The sequence below is a fragment of the Castor canadensis genome, chromosome 4 (assembly GCF_047511655.1).
Source record: "Castor canadensis chromosome 4, mCasCan1.hap1v2, whole genome shotgun sequence".
Classification (NCBI taxonomy): Eukaryota; Metazoa; Chordata; class Mammalia; order Rodentia; family Castoridae; genus Castor; species Castor canadensis.
This window is the reverse complement of record NC_133389.1, coordinates 143,663,140-143,675,870: the sequence shown is the minus strand read 5'-3', so window position 1 is coordinate 143,675,870 and position 12,731 is coordinate 143,663,140.

Below are 12,731 nucleotides of genomic sequence, written 5' to 3'. Positions count from 1 at the left end.
ATTCCTCATAGAAAGACCTTACCTATCAAAAATTATTAATATGTAAAAGAGTTAAATTATCCAGCTAAAACACAGAGAGTGTCTTAATGAATTAAAATAACAAGATCCAATTCTGAATGAAACTACATGTTCCTGAAAAGAAATGCACATTACCTCTATGGGCACACATAGACTAGAAATGAAGGATAGAATAAAATCCTGCATGCAAATGGAAACCAAAGGAAATCAATATCAGTCATAATTATGTCAAGTACAATAGTTTCTAAATCAATAGTACAAAGTGACAAAGAAGGTCCTAAATGATCACAGATTAATACAGCAAGGGGGAAGGACAATTTGGAATATATATATATATATATATATATATTGGAATATATATATATATGCCAAATATCAGAGCACCCATATATTTTCAAATATTTATATTATATAAACCAAATATTTATAGACTTAAGTACAGATTTCAATGAACTAGTCACCAACAAATTTGATGACTGAGATGAAATGAACAATTCCTAGACACGTACACCTTACCAAGATCAAGTCATTAACAAATAGAAAAGCTGAACACCAAGAACAACTGATGTGACTGAATCAATAATTAAAAAGCCTCCTATCTCAAAAATCCATGTAGAAGCAAAAGGCATAACAGCTGTGTTCTACCAAACAATTTTTTAAAAACTAGCCCAGTTCTCCTTAAATTATTCCAAAAAAGAGAAAAAGGAAAAAATTCTCAAAGAAATACTCTATGAGGCCAATATTACTCTGATACCAAAACCAAATAAGACATAGCAACAACAAAAAAGAAAACTATAGGTCAATATCCATAATAAACATGAATTAATGATTCCCTGGAGTTCTGTGGTATCTGTTATCTCCCTTATTCTTTTCTGATTTTGGTAATTTGGATCATGTTACTCCTCATTTTAGTGAGATTTGCTAGGGACTCCTCAATCTTGTTTTTTTTGTCAAAGAACCAGCTTTTTGTCACATTGATTCTTTTTTTTTCTTTTATTATTCATATGTGCATACAGGCTTGGTTCATTTCTCCCCCCTGCCCCCACCCCCTCCCTTACCACCCACTCCACCCCCTCCCTCTCCCCCCCACCCCCTCAATACTCAGCAGAAACTATTTTGCCCTTATTTCTAATTTTGTTGTAGAGAGAATATAAGCAATAATAAGAAGGAACAAGGGTTTTTGCTGGTTGAGATAAGGATAGCTATACAGGGTATTGACTCACATTGATTTCCTGTAAATGAAATTGAAGCTGCAATAGTCTTCCAAAAAAGAAAAGTCCAGGACCTGACAGATTCTCAGCTGAATTCTATCAGACCTTCAAAGAACTAATACCAATACTCCTTAAACTTTTCCATGAAATAGAAAGGGAAGAAATACTGCCCAACTCATCCTATAAAGCAAGTATTATACTCCTCCCAAACCCAGAAATACACATCCAAACAGGAGAACTATAGGCCAATCTCCTTAATAACATCAATACAAAAATTCCCAATAAAATAATGATCATTTACCACAACCAAGTCAGCTTCATTCCAGGGATGCAGGGATGGTTCAACATATACAAATCAATAAATGTAATACAGCACATTAATAATTACCTTCTAGGTTAATTCTTTTTGATCTAACCTTTTCTCTAGTACCTGTTCCCCTTATTCCTATTGGCCTCAGTTGCATTTAAGGTATCTGCTTTAGTTTCTCTGCGTTAAGGGCAACAAATGCTAGCTAATTTTTTAGGTGTCTTACCTATCCTCACCCCTCCCTTGTGTGCTCTCGCTTTTATCATCACATTGATTCTTTGTATCATTTTTTGGTCTCTATTTCATTAATTTCAGCCCTTATTTTTAGTATTTCTCTCCAACTAGTTGTTTTGGGGTTTGCTTGCTCTTGCTTTTCTAGGAGTTTGAGATGTGGCATTAAGTCATTTATTTAAGATCTTTCTGTCATTTTAATGTATGCACTCATGGCTCTAAACTTTCTTCTTAGGACTGCCTATGCTGTGTCCCATAGGTTCTGGTAGGTTGTATTTTCATTTTCATTAGCTTCCAAGAAACTTTAGATTTTATCTTATTTCTACTATGACCCACTGATCATTTAGCAATGTATTATTCAGCCTCCAATTATTTGCATGTTTTCTGCTGTTGTTTTTGTTGTTGAGTTCTAGATTTAATGCATTGTTATCAGATAGAATGCAGGGGGTTAGTTCTATTTTCTTATATTTCCTGAGGCTTGCTTTGTGTCCTAATATATGATCTATTTTGGAGAAAGTTCCATGGGCTGCTGAGAAGAATGTATATTGTGTTGTTGGATGAAATATACTGTAGAACATCAGTTAGGAACATTTTATCTATGGTGTTGTTTAGTTCTAGGATTTCTTTGTTGCTTTTTTGTTTGGATGACCTACCTATTGGTGATAGAAAGGTATTAAATCTCCTACTACCACTGTGTTAGAGTCTATATGTGCTTTTTAGTCCTTTAGTGTATGTTTGATGAAATTGGGTCCATTGATATTGGGTGCATATAGGTTTATAATTGTTATTTTCTTTTGATGTATTGCCCCTTTTATTAGCATGAAGTGTCCTTTATCTCGTTTGACCAATGTAAGTTTGAAGTCTACTTTATCTGATATAAATATTGCTAATCTTGACTGTTTTGGGGGGGGGGGGCATTGGCTGGAAAAATCTTCTTCCAGCCTTTCACCCTCAGCAGGTGTTCATTTCTGTCAATAAGCTGGGTCTCTTGTAAACAACAGATTGTTGGATCCTCCTTTTTAATACAGTTTTCCAGACAGTGTCTTTTGATGGGGGAGTTGAGTCCGTTATCATTCAGTATTAATATTGGTAGGTATGTGGTGATTCCTGCCATTTAGTTGGAAATCCATGGAATCATTAGAGACTACTATAAGAACCTATATTCCAATAAATTGGAAAATCTTGAAGGATGGACAAATTTCTAGATACTTATGACCATCCAAACCTGAACCAAGAAGAAATTAACCACCTGAACACATCTATACATGTAATGAAATTGAAGCTGCACTAGTCTTCCAAAAAAGAAAAGTCCAGGACCTGACAGATTCTCAGCTGAATTCTATCAGACCTTCAAAGAACTAATACCAATACTCCTTAAACTTTTCCATGAAATAGAAAGGGAAGAAATACTGCCCAACTCATCCTATAAAGCAAGTATTATACTCCTCCCAAACCCAGAAATACACATCCAAACAGGAGAACTACAGGCCAATCTCCTTAATAACATCAATACAAAAATTCCCAATAAAATAATGATCATTTACCACAACCAAGTCAGCTTCATTCCAGGGATGCAGGGATGGTTCAACATATACAAATCAATAAATGTAATACAGCACATTAATAGAAGCAAATACAAAAACCAGATGATCATCTCAATAGATGCAGAAAAAGCCTTTGATAAGATTAAACACCATTTCATGATAAAAGTTCTGAAAAACTTGGAATAGAAGCAATGTACCTCAACATTATAACGGCTATATATGTATGACAAACCTACAGCCAACATTATACTTAATGGGGAAAAACTGAAACCATTACCCTAAACTCAGGAAAGAGACAAGTGTGCCCACTCTCCCAACTCTTATTCAACCTAGGCCTTGAATTTCTAGCCAGAGCAATAAGGAAAGAAGAAGAAATAAAAGGAACACAAATAGGTAAAGAAGCAGTCAAGACATCCCTATTTGCAGACAACATAATCTTATACCTCAAAGACCCAAAAACCTCCAACTAAAAACTTTTAGACACCATAAACAGCTTCAGCAATGTAGCAGGATTCAAAATCAACCTACAAAAATCAGTAGCCTTTCTATGCACCAACAATGAACAAATAATTCCATTTTTAATAGTAACAAAAAAATCAAATACTTAGGAGTAAACTTAACAAAGGATATAAATGACCTCTACAAGGAGAGCTACAAACCACTGAAGAAAGAGATCAAAGAAGACTATAGAAGATGGAAAAATCGTCCATGTTCATGGATTGGTAGACTCAACATAGTAAAAATTGTTATACTACCAAAAGCAATATACATGTTCAGTGCAATACCCATCAAAATTCCAATGACATTTATCATGGAGATTGAAAAGTCTACCCTAAAGTTCATTTGGAAACACAAAAGACTGCAAATAGCCAAGGCAATACTGAGCAAAATAGCAATATTGGAGGCATCACACTACCTGAGTTCAAGCCATACTACTGAACCATAGCAAAAAAACAGCATGGTACTGGCACTAAAACAGATATGAAGACCAGTGGTACAGACTATAGAACCCAGGTATGAATTTACACAGCTATGCTCACCTTATTTTTGATAAAACGTACTATGGAGAATAGACAGCCTCTTCAACAAATGGTGCTGGGAAAAGTGGTTATCTCCCCACAGAAAACTGAAACTAGATCCATGTCTATCACACTGTACTAGTATTAACTCAAAGTGGATTAAACACTTCAATATCATACTGGAAACCTTCCAAAAGAGCAGGGAGTACCCTGGAAACGATAGATATAGGCAAGGACTTCCTCAATAGAACTCCATTAGCCCAGCAACTAAGAGAAAGGATTGACAAATGGGACTATATGAAATTTAAAAGCTCTGCACAACAAAAGAAATGTTCGCTAAATTGAAGAGACCACCCACAAAGTGGGAGAAAATATTTGCTAGCTATACATCAGACAAAGGACTGATAACCAGAATATGCAGAGAGAGCTCAAAATACTAAACTCCCCAAAAATCAATGAACCAAATAGAAATGGGCAACTGATTTAAAGAGAACTTTTTCTAAGGAATAAATCCAAATGGCCAAAAAACACATGAAAAAATGCTCACCATCCTTGGCCATAAATGAAATGCAAATCAAAACCACACTAAGATTCCACCTCACCCCTGTTAGAATAGCCATCATCAAGCACAGCACCAATAACAAATGTTGGCAAGGAGGCACAGAAAAAGGAACCCTCATATGTTGCTGGTGGGGAATGTAAACTAATACAACCACTTTGGAAAACAATATGGAGGCAACTTGAAAAAGTAAACATAGATCTGCCATATGATCCAGCAATACCACTCCTAGAGATATACTTGAAGGACTGTGACTCAAGTTATTACAAAAGCATTTATACACCCATGTTTACTGCATCACTATTCACAATAGCCAAGCTATGGGAACAGCAAAGATGCCCCACAAAAGACAAATGGATCAAGAAAATGTGGCATTTATACACAATGGAATTTCACTCAGCCATGAACAAAAATGAAATGTTATCATTTAATTTTTGGAGCCCCAAAGTGGGTGCAATAGGAATTATTTTGGTAAAAATAACATGGTAAGTGAAATAGTGAAATATAGAGCATAAAGAGTACTTTAATAGCTATGGTAGACCAAATTATAGCTCTCAATTTTATGTCCAGATCCCAATCCCTGGTAAAAGTGGTTGTCACTTTAGCTGATAAATACCATGTGTATATAATTAAATTAGGGATCTTGAGAGTAAGATTATCCAAGAATATTGCTGGGTGTTAATGCTATCACCAGTGCACATATAAGAATGAGACAGAAGGTGATTTAAGTCAAAGAGAAGAAGCCAATGTGACCTTGTATACAGATACTGGGGGGATATGATCACAAACTAAAGAATACCGACAGGTATGAGAAGGTAAAAGGAGAAATGAATAGCTTCAACCCTGGAGCCTCTGGAGGGACAGCAGCTATACTCTTATCTTGATTTCACCCCAGTGACGCTGATTTCAGACAAGTTATGATATCCAGAACAGTGAAAGAATAAATTTCTGTTGCTTTAAGTCAACGAGTTTGTGGTAATTTGTTTCAGCTGCCACAGGAAATTAATAGCATGCCAAAGCTTTCTCAATGCCTTCACTGAAACTGCAGAGAAGGTGTTCCAAAAGCCATGAATTTCCCTGATAGGCAACAACATCCTTAATTTCTGGAACTAAAATCCCCTAGATTATCTAAAAGAAACAATTTTGATCCTTAATACTGATAAATATGGACTTCTATACAATAAGAAAATCAAGAAATTAATACATTGTAAGTATTGTCTACTCAAAAAAACAAAACATCTTGAACCCTATGAAAAGAAATGCACCAAAAAGTAATTAAGTAGATGTAAAATGTTGTGCTAAAATGTTCATTTTCATGAGGAAACACAGTACAAAATTTTAATATACGGTTGTAATATACCTGAATAAATCAATATCTATAAGAAAAAATGGTAATATTGAAATAATTATCTCAAGAAAGTATGGCTCCAGAGTAGTTTTATGAATTAACTATTTCTGGGCCTCAAAGAGTTAATAAAAGAAACAAACAGCAAAAACTTCATTACATTTAAACATTTCCAAAATCTAAAATAAAGACATTTGGCACCAATTTTATGAAGTTATAATAAAACTGTATGCAGAAATGATAAAATAATTACAAATAAAAAGAAGACTTCATTTGTTGTTCATAGAAATAACAATCAAAAACTAAATATCAGCAAATCATTTGAAGCAGTATATTAAAATGATTATGTTCCATACCAAACAGGGTTACTTCTGAATCACCATGGGTTGAGGAAATGTCACAAAATTCATATATGAATAAAATAGCTCTATATATGCCAAAACATTTGATTTGAAACCTGTACCTATTATTTATTATGAGTGATGTACAAATTGCCCATCTCATGTCAAAGATCAGCAAAACGCTTACAATTGAACATTAGAGTCATTTGTTTTAACAGAAGGAAAATTCTGTTTAAGAAAAACTTTTATTTAATACATTTATATGTTATGCAATACAATTAAAGAGAGCAATGAGTAGATATTATGCAAGATATGAAAATTGGTATGAAGTTAGCTTTTCTTCTTTGTATTAGTAAGAAGAAAAACATTCTTATATCATCAATGGTATGTTCCTTCATAGCAATGAAGATTTTTTTTTTTTTGCAGTACTTGGGTATGAACTCAGGGCCTTCACCTTAAGCCACTCCAACAGCCCTATTTTTGTGAAGGTTTTTTTCAAGATAGGATCTCGTAGAACTATTTGCCCAGACTGGCTTCAAACTGCCATGATCCTCCTGATCTCTGCCTCCTGAGTAGCTGGGATTACAGATGTGAGCCACTGGTGCCTGGCCTGTTTGCAGATTTTTTGAGAAAATACAAATAGAAAAATAGGAAAAGCTCTGGCAAAATATGGATGAGAAAAGTTTCACTTTGCTATCACTTCATTTTCTTCTAAGCCTGTAGCATCATACTTTGTCTAGACAGGTATATGCCTCACTTATGATTATCACGATCTTCTACCTATCTGCTTCCATCTTAAAAAGTCACCTATCATGTTTGGTTTTGATTCATTTTCTCAGCATACTAATATAGAAATTTGCCTGATTCAATTTATTAATGCCTTAAATCAACACTCATAAGTGTTGATTTCTCACAAAGATTCTAGACATGTACATCTACACTGAAGGTAAAGTAATGATATCAGGGTAGGTATTGATTGCCCAGAATTCACCTTAAATAGAAACTGTTCCTAACTTTTCTTTGCATTTCACAAAATTAGGCCATGATACAGATCCAAGAATATTAGCTTTCCCTGAATCATTCAGACCACAGAAAATATTGGAATCTATGGCTAAGCAAAGAGTTCTTAGACTTGACTTCAAAAACACAACCCATAAAAAGAATGAATGACAAATTGATATACTGACAGGTATAGTGTCATGTACCTATAGTCTACTTGGGAAGCTGAGGCAAGAGGATTGCTTGAACCCAGTAGCTTAAAGACAGACTGGACAACATAGAAGAAAAGAGCTCTGAAAAAGAGAAATTGATCCTCATCAACAATTATCAAAAATGACTCTGAGAAACATTTTGCTATGTTATGAAATGGCAACCCATAGATTGGGAGAATACTTTCAAGCCACATTGTCTCACAAGGAACATGTGAAGCATACATAAAGAACTCTTAAACTTACCACTAAAAAAAATCCAAAAAACGACACAAAAATTTGAACTTTTTGTGAAGAGGATATATAGATGGTGAATCTGTATAAAAAAGATGTCAAATATCTTTATATATTAGAGATATGGAAATGAAAATCATAATGAGGGATCAAAACATTCTTATCGAGATGGATAAAATAAAAAAGAACACGACTAACTGCTGTGAGGATGTGAAAAAAGCGAATTAATCATTCATTCCTAGTAGTGGTATAAATAATAAGGCCATGGTAGAAACAGTTTTGAAGTTTCTCATAAAAATAAACATGCAACTAACATACAATCCAGCAAAATGGACTCTTGTGCATTGTTCCAGAAGAATAAACTTCTATTTTTACACAAATACAAGAATGTTCATAACAGCTTTATTCAAAAGTAGCGAAAAAAACCCCTGGAAAACTGCAGACACCCTTCAACAGGTGAATGACTAAAGAGTACATACATACCATGAGTTACTACTCAGAGTAAAAATTAATGTACTATTAATACACACAGAAAATTGGTTATATCTCCTGGAAGTAATATGGAGTGAAAAAAAAGCCTATTCCAAATATTTAAACACTGGATGATTTCATTTATATAACAATCTTCAAATAGTACAGTGATAGAGAAAATATAAGTGGTTGCCAGTGGTCAGGAGCAGGGGAATTGGGAGGTGAGTATGGCTTTAAAAGGATAATGGGAGTGTCTTGGTGACGATGGACTCTTTAGTATCTTTACAATAGCAATGACAATCCTGGTTATAGCACTGTATTGTAAGTTTCAAGATGTTATCACTCAGAAAAACTGCATAAGGTGTTCATGGGTATCAATGTATGATTTCATACAAGGGTTTTTTTATATACACATTAGGCACAATAGTTTAATTAAAATTTTTGTTTAAAATAATCGAATAAAAATTCAGTCTGTTCTAGTATGCCACATTAAAATAATTGTTAATTAGGTTAGTTTACTTACATTTAGAATTAGTGTTTCCTTTTAGATAGAGTTAAACCACTTGCTTTTCAAAGACAAATTAGTACATTATTTTTACTACATTTAAATTTGACACCACTATTTAAGAAAATAATTTCTATTTTAATATGTATTGCATTTTATCAAATTTTAACTTGTCCATATACTCTGACAAGTGTTTTCCTGAACACTACTTTCTGTACACCAAGTATCTAGAATTCCATCTAGAATCACCATGAAATTATATTGGATTAATTGTTGTCAGTCTTATATCATAAGCATCAGTAAATTATTACACTGATGAATTCATTCAGGATAAAACAAAAGATAATTAACAGAATAAAACAATACCTTTCTCTCTTTTCTGATGCCTGTTTGGTTGTTTGAAGTATTCATTAGTTGTTTTACTTTAAGTCCTGTCTTTGTCTTTCTCTATACAGGTGGAACACATTTAAAAGACTCTTGACATCTCATTTCAATTCAGAGGACAAATATGCATGGATAACACAGGGAACAGAGCTGTAGACTACAATGACCATGCTATATTTAAGAGACAAAAAAGATGTTAGTTAAGTTGCTGGTCATGATCATGTTAATGCCTTGGAAATATCATTTGAGACACAGCTCAGGGATCTTGAAATTCTCCAGAAAAGTAAGATTTTCAGCACTTCCAGTGGGGAAACAGACATCAGGTCATCTTTGCAAAAACAAGTCACAGAGGAAGGGAATAACAGTGAGCTGATGGGACAATGGCTGATGGTTCAGATTTGCTTGAGAAGATTTTGACAATTGCTACCACTTTACTGTTACTGGTGCTTAGGGAATTCCAGATTGTCCTCCTTTCTAAGATACAGCATCTAAGATTGGGATGTTTCCTGAGATATGAAAAAGAACCACACAACAAAAGACCCAGTAAAGAATGATTCATGAGGCAAGAATAAGTACACCTCAAAGCTAGAGGTGGGAAAGTTGAATAAAGCCAACTTGCCTAGACAGGGACAGTATACTGCAAAGAGTAAGACCTGCAGTTGAATAAGGGCTAAACACTTGGAAGTGATTGGAGCTTGAGATTTTGTTGGATTTGGATGGAGTTGCTGAGTGATGCATGGAAGAAAGTGAAGATCTTCCCCAAACGGTTTGGCTACTGCGCCTGGGCTACCCAGATGTGGGAAGTCATAGACTTATACATTTTATCCTCTTTGCTCTTCTCAGTTTAATCTAGACTTGAGGAAGGGGCTCTATAGGAAGGATATAGTGTCATTATCTTAATTATTGATTACTGGTTCAAAGGTGGTCTACATTATGACAATTGTTGGACCAGGTATGGGCTATTAATTAGGATTTGATGAGTCTGCCTCCTCCAAGTGAAGTAGCCTCAGCATTTTGTCCTTCCTATCTAAACTCAAATTATTCCCTGAGTTCAGTTGATCTCCTTCTTTCCATAGCTTCTCTCTCCACCCCTGTACCAAGAAGCAAACACATATTCATCTTTGAAATGACAGTGTGGTAATACCAAACCAGTCCAGCCAAATCTTGAGGTCCTAGGTGGAGCTGCTCATCCAGAACATGTTCAAGGTACTAGAGCATCTTGAAGTTTCTGTTTGTTGTGGAGTCTGGGGTGGACTCTGCTTAGTATGAACCATTCTTTGGAAGTCAAAGCAACCTCAGCCACTCTTTCTGGGACTCTGTAGGACAAGGAAGAAACTTTCGTGTGCCAAACTATAGCAAGATGGTGCTGGAGATTTTGCCTCAGAGAAGAAAAGGTTCTGGATTGCAACTACCAGAATCTGAGGTTGAAGGACCCCTCAGGGCAGGAAGCAGGATCTCCACTCCTCTTCCAGCCAGTAGCAGCCATCCTGATCTGTTTGTGTCCAGCCAGCACTCTGGTGCTGCTCCCATTAGCCAGTCCACTCTTGTTTGAACTTGGGGAGCAGCCACAGCAATGTCTTGTCAACTACTTGCTGTTTCACTTGCAACTGAAGTGAGTCAAGACAGTTGATGCTTTGAACCATCCCTTTACAATAGCAGGTGCAAAATTTAGGAAGTCTGTGTGAAAGACCCAGAGGACCTTCCTGGGCAACCAAGGGGCACCTATTCTGCTCAGATGGGAGGGGGGAAATGGAAGAGCCTGTGCTTCCTGACAGCCTCTGTGAGGGTGCAACACTAGCTCCTCTATTGTGCCTCTATTCTGGTGGCCTTTTCATAGTAAGTTTGTACAATCGACAATGGGTTTGTTTCTAATAGCTCTTTAAATTTCAATTAAGGCTGATAAGCTTTAACTATTCACATTTTTTTAACAAAATGCATTCCATGGCCTTAAATGGTTTGTTCTTAAGCCTAGTACTCAATGAATTATATGAAAGTTTACAACATAGCAGATTTGTTGTTAGTAATTTGCTGTTTAGATATACTGTTTTAGTAAAAATTGAAACCATAATGGAAACAAAAGTCAGTATACACATTAAAACACAGTTTAGAGGGAAGATTATTGGGGAAAAAAAAAGATGTGTACATGAGGCTAAAATATCACCAGACAGCAGGAAAAAAAAAAAGCATCTTAACAGTGGAAAGGTCTGACAATCATCACCTTAATCCCACAAAAGCAAGACCCTATGTTAAAAGTAAGCTAAAGCAAAAGAGGCTAGAGGTGTGGCTCCAGTGGGAGGCTTCCAGCCTAGCAAGCACAGGGTCCAGGTTTCAAATTCTAGTGCTACCAAAAATAATAAGTAAATGAAAAATAAACTTATCATGCTTTGAGGCTGAAAAACATGTCTGCTACTATTACAATAAAAATTGAATGCAAATACAATTTAAAGTTGTTTTCTGAATGTATAACAAAAATTATCTCAAAATCACAGCATTAAGCTAATACAATGTTGATGTAGGGGCATAAAGCCAAAATTTTACCATTTATTGCAGACTAAGGATAAATTATTTTCCTTTACCATAGATGGCATTGAAGAGATGTGATGTTTATTCAGTTAAGTTCAATAGGGCACAACAGGAAGCTTTTCACTTTCACTAATATACACACAACAGGAACCATCTGCTCAAACTGAGATAAACTGTCATTAGCTTTGGTAGTGGCACTCCTCATACCACTAGGTTGTCACCCTGTCAGCTAGACTTCCCAATATAAATGATCAATTTAGACACTGTGAAGTCAACCAAATTAGTTATCACTTGCTGAATGTGATATTACTTTTTAACTATAAATTATAAACCTTAAAATGTAGAATTGTGATTTCTTACTACTCTGCAATGTATTAACTATAATGGTTCCCTGGAACACAATTATATTTGAAATTCATTTCAACTGCCAAACTGTTGAGTGCTAAAAAACTGAGCAAAATTATTTGCTTCTTAGTTTTAATATCTTGTAAATTTGCTTTATGGAGGGGAGAGGGAGGGGGCGGAGTGGGTGGTAAGGGAGGGGGTGGGGGCAGGAGGGAGAAATGAACCAAGCCTTGTATGCACGTATGAATAATAAAAGAAAAAGGAAAAAAAAAATTTTTAAATGTAAACATGTGAAGATAATATGAATTCAGCCTTCTGCTTCTGTAAGACAAAAAATAGGTATTAGAAAAACAAAGATTGTTGTTTACTCTTGCTCTAGAAAGGAAATGGAGTATGATCAAAATGTGTAAATGTACCCTTGTGCTAGGAAAGGATTTGTATTTCTGTTGATTGAAAATATATTATTCATTTGATTTCAAAAACAGA